This window comes from Cebidichthys violaceus, unplaced genomic scaffold (genome assembly GCF_023349555.1).
Source record: "Cebidichthys violaceus isolate CVI_PGR_0920_01 unplaced genomic scaffold, fCebVio1.0.p SCAF_37, whole genome shotgun sequence".
NCBI lineage: Eukaryota > Metazoa > Chordata > Actinopteri > Perciformes > Stichaeidae > Cebidichthys > Cebidichthys violaceus.
The window spans coordinates 147,428-161,697 of record NW_027176561.1 but is presented as its reverse complement, the minus strand read 5'-3'; positions in this window follow the sequence as shown (position 1 = coordinate 161,697).

The following is a 14,270-nucleotide window of genomic DNA, read 5'->3' as shown; positions in this document are numbered from 1 at the left end:
TGCATTATAAACACATTTATAATACATTCTAATGTGCTTATAGCACTGCATCATTATAGTAATAAGCACACATATATATTCATATTGCTTTATAACAATAATCAAATTCCCATAGTTGTGAAATACAATATAATCTTTTTATAAAGCATTATACTCAATATTAGAATGCATTATAATGTGGTTATAAGTTACTCTAAGTGCTTATTATTTAAGTATATTATTATATATATTATTTTAGTGCTGCGTTGTTCTTGCATAGATTTTAATAATTAATTAAAAATAAATGCATTGACGCTTTTCTTATAACAATGATAACTTATAGTGACTTAAAATTACATTATAATGCATTTTAACATTGACTATAATGCATTATAGTTGAATTACGTTTTTTTACTATAAACTATTTATAATACAAAAAAGTCAGTGTGTGACCAGCAATTATGAAGGATTATGATACTTAAAGTCATTAAAAAAAAGCTTTATAACATCGTTATCAAGCATTATGAATATTAATCACTGCTTATAACTATGGTTGTGTGCTGTACACAGATTATAATGCCTTTTAAGTATGTTTATAATGCATTGAAGTGTTTGTTTTTTGCATCTAGCTTGCAGTGAAGAACTGAAAAGTCATCATTACTGTAAGGAGGACAGGTCCCAGAGGAAAAGGGAGGACAGGTAGCCTCTCTGATTCTCAGCTTCACCCTCTGAGCCATAACTCTCCCTTCCTTCTCTGCTCTGGAGGGCTCAAGTGAATTTCACAAGACGTCATTTTGCATCTGTTCATACATGGTTTCCTTGAATTTGGTTTGTTTGTGTCTCTGTATAAATGTAACACACGTAAATTTAGTAGGTGTGTTAATCTTCTCTCAGATTGGAAACGTTCCCACCATATTACATTTTCATTCATTTCTTCAGTGGTGATATAAATCAGATCACACTCTCAAACGTCTTCTCTGCGTGTTGCAATGTGGAGATTTTAGATAGTTATCATTTTTGCGGACAAAAAAAAAAAATATGTTTGTGCAAATATCTGCAGAGCAGTTTGGATACCTTCCATTGGGGCCAAGCTTCCAATTCCCATTCTTCACTTTTTAACACAGGAAGCCTTGAGTAGATTGGTCCCACCAGATGGAAAAGGACACTGGTATTCCGGGTATTTGGCAGTCAGCGGGGGGACAGGAAGGAGGTATTTGGACTCATAGACGGGAAGGTGGATAGAGAGGATGAGAGCGAGAACAATAGAGCGTGTATCTTTAGCGTGGACTGCCCTGGGGTGGAAGAAGAGTCAGACGGTCTGTGATTGTCATTAAAAAGGAGATTTTTCAATGGAGAAAACAGACGAGCGCTTGTTATCTAATGACTCCTGACAGTGATCAGACAGGGTGAGCGTCTGCTGTGTACTGCATGAGTCTGTGTGGCTGCATGCATGCCGTGCCCTTTTAATGGACTGTTTTTCTAGTGAGAATACGACATGGCTCATTTTCTCACAAAGACCACCCGTGCTACTGCACATTTGTTCTCCTGTTTGACTGCAGGTCGAAGGCACAACAATAACACACACTGTTATCATCTTACAACAACCAGAGTCATTTAATTGCTGTGCAGCAATTCAGTTTTCAGGCCTCATTCCCAAGTTTGTTTTTGTTCGGGTTGGTTTTGCAGTTACACACCAAAGTGCCCTTTTTCCTTTATGATTTAGTAGTTGACCTCAACAGTTTAGTCAATCTCTTAAGATGAATACTTCCCCCATAAATTGAACATTTGTAAATCAATTACTCAGCCTGTGTCACCTTCAAGAAAACGTTGTTTTTCCACGGTTGTTGGAGAATCATAAAAACGGAGAAAAGTCTTGATGAATTCTTCCCAAACGTGTGCATCTTCGCTAAAACTTTACTTCTAAAAAATATTAAGCCTGAGACTGTTTATGCAGAAATGTCTTCAAATTTGAAGGTTTTAGCAAAGATGCACGTGTTTGGTAGTGTTTAATAGTGCGCATACAAGTGCATAAATGAGACTTAGATTATGCTGCACGAGTTGAGTGAGAGATTGTAAGCAGATGTTTTGATATCGTTTTGATGTTGTAAAACGCCGCCCTCATACACTTCAATTCATCAAGACTTTACTCTGTTTCTTGGTTCTCCGTTCACAAGGTTTCTTTAAGAATTCAAGGTAACATCGGTTAAGTAATTGATATACAAGTGGTCATTTTGTGGGTGAAGTATTCCTTTAATAGCAGCTATTTTCCACCGTCACACTTGCCGTTTACTGACCCAGCTCTGACTCCATTTGGCTGGGAAAATCTACCCATTCAGCACAAATGTTCAAAAAGAAAAGGAATGAACTGGAGGAGATGGTGAAGTAGAAACTTGAGCTGATGGAGAAACAGATGATAGAATGGGATACCTGAGGTGTTGGGGATGACTGTGCCAGTAGGTGTCTTATTCCCGTTATTACCCAGCTGAGGAGGCTTTTTTTTTTTGGAGGTTTGTGTTGCTTCACAGTATGCATTCAAACACACTCTGGTGATTGCGTGATTGTAGATCACCTCTTTCAGTCTCTTTGGCGCAAAATTGCAGCCTCTGTTAGTTTAATTTCTCCTTCTAAAAAAAAAAAAGATATCACATTCTGCTGCAGAAGGTGATTTTCAAGATTACTGAGAATATGAAGATTAAAGTGTTCACCATAGGATATTTTGATTCACTGATGTGGCAAAAAGAATTCCTTCACTTAGATTTTTGGTCCCTATTAATCATCTTGCCTTTATTGGGTAATTGATAGTGTGCTGGCAGACAGGAAATGAGGGGAGAGAGAAAGAGGTAAGACATCCGACAAAGATTAGCTCAGATGGTACGCATAGTTCCGTTAGCTGTTAGCTGCTAGCTTTTAGCTGTTAGCCAAACAAAACGTCCAAAACAATAAAAGTGAGAAAACTGTTTTACTCGCTGTGTCTCACTCGCAACGTTTAAGATACTTAAATGTTTTATTAAGCAAGATAATCTTCACACATGAACAGCACTTTTATCATTTTTGAAGTGTAAACACAAGCTAATAAGCTAACGTTGGTGCTATAAACGAACTACACCGCGGTCACGTGACTTCACGTCACCGCCACTGAGCTAAAAGCAGAGAAGTGTTTTGTAGTCTCATTTTAGGCACTTGTTAGCAACCGCCTTTTTTTGAGACACATGAAAGCTTCAAATATCCAGAGAGGGGTATTAACTGACATATTTGATATTGTAGAACAAAACGTTCAAATCCCTCTAGCAGGTGTTAATCACAGACCTTATTTCAGACATCTAACAAAAAAAAAACATTGTCTTTGAGACGAGGGAAATACTAGAACGAAAATGCAAACTTATTTCCATGTTGTAGGACTCATTCCAGCACTCTATAAAAAGGTGTTTTGAGAAAGTGTGAGTCATTGCAGCCATAAATGAACAGCTCAAAGGCTATGCAGTCTGGTGCAGCACTATACAATATTAGGCGTGGACAGACAAAGTCACACACACACACACACACACACACACACACACACACACACACACACACACACACACACACACACACACACACACACACACACTCTCCTGGCTGAGATAATGATACTTATGTTATATTGTTTGTGTGGTTAAATGTAGTATTCATTCATTCCTATACAATACATATTTGTGCAAATGATTATTTTGATGCAGAAAAGCTTCATCCTCAAGGATAACAGCTTTTCTGCATCCGACAGCTGGATGGGAAAAATTGTTTTGCTTTTCACTTCTTCAGTTTCACATGCTTAAAAGATGAACACACCTTTTTCTGCCACAATGATTCATGTCTCAAGCGTCTGGCCTTCAGCACCAGTCCCAGAATGATATTCCTTTCAAGGTCTCTGACTTTTTCATATCACATCGTGAGCTGGGGAAAGAAATTGGGAAATAAAGCATGATATCGCTCGGGTCAAATGAAATAGCAGTGATGTAAGAATCATAAACAGTCATAAATGTATCATTCTGAACTCCTTTTAGTGCTGACCATTTGTCACAATGATGTCCGAGCAACACACACACACACACACACACACACACACACACACACACACACACACACACACACACACACACACACACACAGTATTTAATCGCTGTAGGATGTTTGTGACTCATGAAGGTTGCTGCACAGTTCTGGCATATTATGGAGAAAATATCAAGGTCAAAAAATTGTCGGAACAAGTGAACTTCCTATTACTTCTGCAGAAGTGTTCTAGTTGCACAAGCAGTATGACCTGTGGAAAAGAAGAGTAAGCAGTCGGGATAGACGGATGGTATTTGGAGAAAAGGAGACTGCTCGAGTTCACCTACTTAAAACTGCAGTTTCAAAACAAGTAAGTGCCATAAGTACGGACTCAGCAAACCCATGCAGTAATTAATTTTTAACATGGAGGAAGTCATATTATCCCCCATTTGTTGAAGTCATTTCAGTGTTTTGCTCATTTGTTCTTCTTCTCCAATCTTCAGCGCTTGTCCCTCCCGAGAAACCTTCAGACAAGTAAAAACTGAAAAAGAACAAGCGTGCATGAGGCCATGTAATGAAGTCATGTTAAGTATCTGAGCAGCTGCTACAGTCATGATTCAATCTGCAACAACAGAAATGAGTTTGCAGATATCCGATACGCTCTTGCATCTACTTTCTAGTTCGCAAGAAGTATAGATAAAAATCAAAAGAACACTTCCTGTCTGAGTCCTGAAGCAGTAGAATATCACAGCATGGTTATCTCTCATAGAATGCTGCTTATTTTCTGCAATAACCCAAAATCCAATGGCAAAAATCCATTGGCTTCTTGTCCAGATAACCAGTGCAATGCTGACTTCCTGTTGCCCTACAAAAACACATTTTAATTCCTACAGCACTCTATTGCCTGAATCCAGACCTTTGAATCCACCCACTCAAGCAAGTTGACTGCTTCATCTGGCATCATGACATGATTTCTCAGTTGAAAAAAAATCAATTTCAAATGAGCGCCGTGGGAGCACTAAAGATTAGCCACCAGCGTCACAGGTGCGACTAGCTCCCATGTCAAGCTGTGCGTCATGTCTTCTAAATGGCACCCAACATCGTAGTCGTTTTTTTTTTACTCCGCTCCACTCCACCTTTTTGCTGTTTTGTTGTTTTGTTGGCATGGCTACGTATCAGTGTTGGCTTAAAATGACGTTTTAATGATTCAGCCAGATACATTGGTCTCTAGTGGGGGGGGGGGGGGGGGGGATGGTTAGAGTGGAGGCAATGTCAAGACTGAAGATGGAAACAGAGTGTAATGACTTGACAATTCTGTCCGATAGGCAAAATCTCTCACTCTTTGAGGGCTTACTTTCAATTATTTATGTTCAACGGCCAGAATCTCTGGATCCCATTCCCTTCAGTTTCTTATGGAAGTATTAAACTGGACAATTGCTGGACCTTTTGCCCTCCAGATCTTTGACTGGAAAGACACTCAACACCTCATTAAGTGTTCCACTGTGACTCTAATGCTCCTATAGCTCAGAGGAAAGTCAGGAAGACATGGAAGGATCTCTGGGCAACGCACAGGTTATTCCAACCAGTCAGCTACTGCCCTGACCTAGTTTTTAGCAAGTGCAACTTATTATATTTGCCAGATCTGAAGTGAAATGAAAGAACATGTGGAAGACCAGAGGTGTCTGAGGTTGGGGCAGATTTTGTTCCAGATGTTACTGCTGATCCTCACTGTTTCACCAGCGCAAAGAAAGTGGGAAAATAAAAGATAAAAAAAACAGTCAGAAGGGACATTCTCATTTAATGTCACACAGAGTGTATTGAGACGGTATTTGCTGTGAGATATGGTTTTGTATCTGGCTGACTATACTGCTGACCAGTTATGGAATTACAGACTGTATATAAGAGATGAACGCAGTCACTGTGACCGTCGCCCATTGGTTTGTGAACTACAGTTTTAAAGCCTCGAGCTCTGCATTTTGACCGTCTCGAGCTGTCACCATCCTGGTTTCTATGGCCATAGCCTTTATACATTATGACCATATAGTATGCATATCATGTATTTTAATGTATGTATATGGCCATAGCCATCTTGATTTTTTTTGGCCTGTCGCCATCTTGTTTTTTTTTTACAACCAGAAGTGACACGAGTGGGTGGAACCAAGTACAATGAAATGCTGCACAAGACATTTTTAGGCAACCAAAATGTTAAAATTAACTTTCATAACCTAAATTAAAAAAACAAACAAAAAAAAAAAAAACACTGAATGCATTAATACACTCAATTCAGCATTACTTTTTACTTTCACAACACGGTAGATGCAGTTTGGCCAGTCTGAAGCATTAGAATTGTAGTGATAAACCACTGTTAACGCTCATAAAGTAGGCAGATAACGTTCAAAATGGGTGCAAAGGGGACTTTTTACAGCCCTGAAACATGTCATGCCCCCACCCCCTCAACTCATACCCCCCCCAACCCCAACCCCCAGTGGAAACTACGCCCCTTGCATGACATTGAATCCAGGCTGTCGTAAAAACTTGTGCGGTTGGAGTCACTTTTACACGAAAATATTGTTTTCAAATGTATCCCCATTTGTGCAAACATTGCGTGAAGACGTCTCCCCGAAGACGGTACAAAGACAGCGAACATGCCGAGTTTAACTCCATGAGACCTTTGTTTCCTGAATGTTCACTTTCCCAGATGGACAAGTCCCCCCCACCTTACAAATCGATCGCTCCTCCATGAGTCCTGCCTGTTCTCATCCTCTGGCTGAAGAGGCCGTTTGATGCGGTGATGTGGTTAGAAGCTGTTGGCCAACGCCGATTTCATCTTTCCTTTCATGGTCTATCAAATGGCCTTTTATGGAGCTGAGCATTCTTTTCTTGAATCCTTACATTCAGTGTGTGACCTGCTTTAACATAAAATTGATAGACATGTCTAGGCTGGTGTTATTTTAGTGATCTTTTACATCTCCTCTGGCCATTACAGCATCCTCTCTGATGGAATTTTGGGGGAACATGTTAGATCGATTGATGCCTGAATGTAATTTAGGCAAAATTTATTCTGGTGGCTTCTGTTGATCTCTTGAGCAAAATAACTACAGACGCAGATGTTTCACAAGCTTACAACCTGGGAGGTATGTCTTATGAAATGGACCGTTTTATAATGTGTCTCCAATAAAACCAGGAACATGCACACATGAATTAATTTGTTGTTTACTTTGCGAGAAGGCCGTTGGTCTCCGTTATCCTGCCTCTGATCCGTCTTGTTCCAGACTATAATGTTCTTTCATGAAATGTGTTCTCGCTTTGTTTTTTGAGGAGAGCACAGCTCGTCTTAAGAGCGCCGTTATGGGACACATGCGGATCAGTGAGGCTTGAAGCCTCCATGAGAAGAAAGACTCCGGTTTGAGCCGGGGATGGAATCTGCAGCAGCAGCAGCAGCAACAGTCGGTCATCAGACGGGAACAGGTTTTACACGTCTCCATGGGCCACTTTCAAAACGCAATGTTCCAACAACTGTTTTTCTCTCTGTCATATGGGGCCCTAGCTACCAATATTTTTTAACACACCTGAATCCATGCATCATGTATTTCATGTCACTTCCTTTATTATCTGCCATCTCAGGGAAGATTGCAGTAGAGTTGCGTTGACCGTGTCGGATGTGTTCTGTGCAGACAAAGACATACGTTGTGGTCATTTTTTAAAAAAATTTAAAATTGGCAATCTGCCGCATAAAGTGGTTCTCAAGGCCGAAACACACTGTGGGCTGTTGGCCTGGTGGAGCCAAAGCGAATGTTTAAGAATCTGCCTCGGGGCTGAATATGAGTAATTATGTTGATGTGGAGGAGCGTGATGCATTTCAGAAGGTCTGGTGTGTAGAGACGTCTGCAGACTGAGCGAGGGTCAAGTGATTATAAGCCTGTTTGGTGGAGTAACTGCTTATCATGGTGTGTGTGTGTGTGTGTGTGTGTGTGTGTGTGTGTGTGTGTGTGTGTGTGTGTGTGTGTGTGTGTGTGATTTTTTATTATAAATATGTTATACAGGTTTGTGAGCTTGTCTATGCTATTGCTTTTTTTCCTCTTCCATCTTTTTTATCTGTGCTATATGACAAGCAACGTATCCTCATATAACTGTTGGTTTAACTTACGAAAAAGTTACCTCATTTTTTGGGCATTTTCTTACAAAAGGCCAGCGTCACGTGTCAATTTCCACTTGTAACATCCATACAGGTTTTTCAAAATAAACTTCTATCTATAGGCAAAAAAACTTTTAGGTTTAGGAAAAGATTGTGGCTTGGATTATGATAACTATAGTGATGTTAAATGACAAATAAATCAACATTGACTTCTCGTTTCAAACAGGAAATGAACAACAGTCTCCCGGGTGAAAGACCGGTTTTTATTTATGACCATCATGCTGTATTGAAGAAGACTTGAAACTAGAGATTGAGACCATAAACTCATGTTAACAATGTTTACTGAGGGAATAAATCAAGTGAGAAGTAGAGTCATTTTAGACTAGATGTCCAAACAATCTGACTTCTTTTTTCAACCAGAGGAGTCGCCCCCTGATGGCCATTAGAAAGAATGCAAGTTTAAAGCACTTCTGCATTGGCTTCACTTTTCAGACCTGTAGGTCGCCGTCTGGCTTCAAGTTATGCGTTGGTCTACGAACTAAACGCCGTCCTTTGATGAGTTAATGGAAGCTACGAGATGCTGCAACAGCATCACTTCTACCAGAAGTGGAGAGTAACTGGAGACATTCCACAATCGCGTCGGCAAGAGTTTGATTGAAATATGGTTCAACCAATCACCTGCCAAGTTTTTTTAGTTTGTGTTTTTTAAAGTGCCTGCGCCTTTCCAAACAGTTTCCATTGACTGCTTCTCAGATGGTTCTGTGTAACAAACATCTGGCGCATCAGGTTATTGTTTGACAGCGTGAGCTACAGAAAGTGAATTCAGTCAGTAAGACACGAAAAATAAACGGGACATAAAAAAAAAGTAGACAAAGTAAGAATAAAAACTCTGAGAACAAACAGGTCATTTCTCATTTATCCGGACTTAAACATCTATTATAAAAAAAAAAAAAAAAAAAACACACCTCTTAACAAGCCGGGAAATTTTACACAGGAAATGATGATCCGCTAAAGCTGAATCCTAATGACGTTGGTGATCCCCTGACTTTTGCTCTAGCGCTACAATGAGCTGAACATTTCATGTCTATTATTTGCTGGATTTTCCACTAAATTTGGTACAGATATCCATGGTGCACAGAGAATGAATGCTAATAACTGTGATGACTTTTCAGCCGCCATGACCACCTGGACAAAGCTTGACTTTTGCCATTTCTTTATGACCAAAACTCTGTGTGTGTGTGTGTGTGTGTGTGTGTGTGTGTGTGTGTATATATATATATATATAAAAAAACATTGTACAGTTCAACAACGTATACAAGTCATTTAAAACTGTTGACTCTATATGACCTACATAAGTACGATCAGCAAGAATATTGGCTATTTAGTTATTCGTAATGCTTGTCATCACTGCCAGCAGGTCAGATTCCAATAAAATCAGATGAAATTGTGAAAACTGTCATACCCCAAAAAAAAAAAAAAAAAAAAAAAAAAATCAAAGTTCCTCAAAGCTTTAAAATCATGAAGTAGCATTTAGTTGTGTATCATGTCTATTTATATATAATTAACTCAAATCGGGGTTTCCAGAAAACTACAGTGCATCACCAACAGCTTACACCTGATCCTATTTCCTCCAATCAACACAATACGGCACATCATTAAAAGCAACATCATAGAAGTCATGACAACTGCACGTCTTTGAGATAATGAACTCCCGCCTCCTCCTCACTGTTCAGACTCTACCTCCCCTAACAGTCCGTCTGCTAGGCTGAGAACCTTGAGGAACAAGACGTATTGTGTCTGGATATAATCAGGACTGAGGACATGAAGGAAGGAATGCAGCGTAGTCTGATCACTCCTGCAGACATGTATGCAGTGGAGGTTGGGAAGCGGGGGAGGGGGAAGGGGGGGGGGGCAGACTTTGCAGAGTGTGACTCAGCGGCTCGATGGTATGCCCTCGCTGTCTCAGGGGTGCCATTAAATGTCGAATTGGTTGGAGAAAAACATTCTAAGGTTTAAAAGATGCTTGCAGGTCAAATGAGGTGCACTTTACTAGGCGATATGCCGTTTGGCAAATTAGTCCGAATCCTGCTCTCTGTGCCCCTTACATTTTCAGAATGTTACACAAAAGGAAATGTTGCTGTATAACATCACATTTACCCTGTCAGACTACATTTACAGGAAAAAACAGCAAAATGTCAACACTAGCCTTTATTCCCGAAGAGTAGCATTGTTAAACAACATTAAGGACGTCAAAGTAGGTTTGTCGAGAGATGCGTGTCGACACGTTGAGAAAGCAGACTGTGAAAATGTGGACGGCGTAGAAAGTAGGAAGTGTCCGTGTTACATTTCAGCGCCATCGATCACACAAAAAGGCCAATCCCAAGAGAAGCAAACAAGGCCATTAATCACCATTTCAAAGTCGATGCTCGTCGGTTTCTATTTGAGTTTTTAATCTCGAATGATAAGAGGCGGGAAAAAAAAAGAGCCAGCTGCGCATAACAAATGACCGACCTTGAAGATGCAGAATCACAATGAAATCGGGAAACACAGATGTCACATATTAAGTTGATTGCCAGTAAGCAGCAAGAGGTCTGCTCGTCCTGTTTTCTGCAAGTTTCTGTAATTGAGACCAAAACCTGGGTCTGATGAGTCATCTCGCCGTTCACCCTTTTTCCTTCGCTCAGGCAGCGCTACCTTTGGAAAAAGCCAAAAGGATGCCTACAGTCTGCGTCGACCGCCGCCAAGGGTTTAATGTTGCGGTTCTGTAATGGTGCGAGCAGCCATCCCGTGTCATTAGATCTGATTATTGCTCAGCATGGTCGTATATTAGCCAGAGAATGAGACCATTTTACGGGTCGAGGTGGTGCAAACGCTGTTCCCCGAACCACGACCCAGGTTTTCCAAGATCCTGATGAGCCCATAAACACTGCTAAACAAATCAAAGAGTGGTCTCATGAACACTTATTAAAAACAGCATCCTTCCATGGCCTCCACAGTGACCAGATTCACACACACACACACACACACACACACACACCTTTATGCGAACCGGAGCATACGAGTGTGTTGTGCCCGTTTTTCCTCCCTCGCAGAGCTGGAGGATTTCCTTCTTGACAAATGATCCAATAACCTCCGCACTTATTTTAGGATTTGTGCGGCTTCCCTCAAGGAGATTTTAGGCCGTTTTCCCATTGTTTGGTGTTTTTAAGTGTATTGCCCACCCCTGACTCGGTATGGACTGCGGTTAGCCCTAATCAGTCCTCTCTTAGGATCTGACATTATTGGAGGCCCAATCCTAATGGCCGGAAACTTCGGTTAAAAGGGTTAAGTAAAGAGTTAAAAGAGGAGATTGATACCACTCTGATGTTAGTATGCTAAATATGAAGCCACTAGAGTAATTTGCATAATGTGTGTGCATGGCTGCGTCCGGTGCATGCATCCTGCCGGAGAACAGGTTGCAGCAAAAAAAAAGAAAAAAAAGACACCGCCCAAGATCCTCTTAAGTGCAGAAGTATTTCAGACAGAGACCTCATACCCTGGTGCTCTGTAAACTGCATATGATAATGGCTGATGACAGCAGTACAACTGCTGTGCACAAAAACCTGCGCTGACAAAAAAAAAGAAAGATGGCAGCAATACAGCACCGTGTCCTGTTCACTTCTTGTTCCCTCCAAACAGAGACTGTTTCTGTTAGTTGTAAATGTTTCTTCATCACACCCACATTCAAAGTCATTTCTGCACCGATGCTGTTATGGTAACGCAATGTTACACCGTATGTCATCCAATATGTCATGATATTTGTCCATTTTATATTTTCTGTTTCCTTTAATGGTCATGTATGAGTGAGAAAATTGCTTACACTAACATCACAGACTGGTGTTACAATCTTCAAATCGTTTCAGTTATTTCCCACACACTGATGCAAATTAGTTAAATTCACAGCAATCCCTCTGAATTTGAGGTCCAGTATTTCTGTTCAAGCTGACAAATAGAAGATAAATAAATACAAATATTGAAATTTTAAATCAGACAAGTTTTTGATATTTATTTTGGGTAAATAATTAATTGTTAATTTATCAGCAATTAAAAAAAAAAATAAGTAATTGGTAATTGTGAGGTGCTGCCATGGTCACAGTGTAGGGAGTACTTGAACACAAATTGGACTCGAATGCAGAGAGCTGAGAAAGCAGCAGGATTACTAAAGTGAATTATTGTAGATTCAGCTGACATGTGGCCAGAGTCCAAACAGGCAGACGGTCCGGCAGGCAAACAGGAAACAGAACGCCACATAAAAACGATGACAAACTGACGAAGAACAGAGGAACCGGGAAGGTATAAATAAGGACTAATGGGGAAGTGAGAACAGGTGAGCAGGAGGTCTGGTGACTGCAGAAGCTAACGAGGGACAGGTGAAACTAATCAGGGCGGGGCAGACAATCAAAACTGGTGGGAAAACACTTAAAGGCACGAAGCGAAGTGAAATGAGAGTAACAAAATAAAAAAAGGGAACTTGAATGCTATGAATGAAATAAGGTAAAACCAAAGAGCAACACAGATTATGTATGACAGCAGTGCTTCACATAAAAAAAAGAAAACATCACAAAAGAAACATGAAAACCTCTAAAACATAAGAGACATTTGACAACATGTTGACAACAAAAGAGACGAGAGGAATAGAAAAGTTCTAAAATGCTGTATTTATTGCACTACGCTCTATTGCAGATTTAGCGTCAGAGTTCAGCGGCTTGATGGAGGCTGGAACAAACGAGAGCTTCAAGCTGTTTGATTTGCGCTTTGGCCCACATAGTCTTCTTCCTGATGGAAGAGGTTCGTATTCAGAGAAGAGGGGATGTTGAGAGTCCGCAATGATTTCTGTTTTTGTTTCATGACTGCCCACTCGGGGTGCAGGTTCTGCAGCGGTCTTTCTTCTTTGTTACCTTAAATAACTGTTTAGGGAGGCCTGCTTTTCAGTCAGGCTGCACCATAGACCATGTGACATATATATATATATATATATATATATATATATATATATATATATATATATATATATATATATATATATATATATATATATATATATATATATAGTGATGGACGCTGCACAGAGGTGAAGCCAAAATATTCTTCTGCAAGAAAGCAAATAAATGTTGTACTATTGCGTTTCCATCACTGGCGTGATCAGTACGAGTGCAAGACGTTGTAAGGGCTCAAAATGTGGCTTTTGAGTACTTTACCAGGTGTCTATATGTCTCACTGCGATAGTGTGTAGTTCAGCTCAAAATGAAGGCCATATGTGAAGATGGGCAAGGTCAGAGCGGGGGGGGGGGGGGGGGGGGTCTAGTTTATTTAAGTTTGCTGCTCACTTTCTGGATCTAATGAGTCCATATGGTTTTATGTTTAATCAGAGCAGATTAATGCAAATCAACAGCATAGAGACTTCATGAAATAAAGAACTAGACCCTGCTGTTGGGTAAACTTGTTCTTTATTTTTGGACTTCCTGTTATGCCTATTTTTAACATGCTATGAATTGTGGGTATGTCCTTGAAGCAGTAAGTCAGCAGCACTGCAGGCTTGTATAAAGTGTGCATAAAGAGCTCCAGCGTTTATTAAAGGGCTTTTGACCACTTATCGTTTTCGCAGTGGGTCCATGCAGAGCATTGGGGCTTTTTGGGAACGCTGGTGTGTGAGGGCAGACATCGGGACTGGGCTTAGGAGTCAGATGTGGGTTCGGTTTCCTGTCCACTAAACATCAAAATTGAGTCTGGATTTGCATTTGAAGTGACATAACGACATTATGGCTATTCACGTTCCACAGTTATAAAAAAGGACATCAGGTACTGAGCAAAAAACAGAGTTTTATCCTTATATGAGCTCCTCGTGGGAGCTTTAAATCACGCCGCCCTCACATCGGTACATGAAACGAGAAGCTCTTGAATGACAAGATCTATTGGAACAAGGAGCAAAGCAAGCAGGTAGCGGCGTTTTCAGCTTGGCTGAAACATTTGCTCGGCTAATAAAAAAGCACGTTGGCTGGAGAGTTTGTCTTCCATCCATCCTTGGCGGATGAGTTAGGAGACATTTGAGGGTGGTTTGCTGGGTTGTGGACAAGATGAGGCTAATGATGGA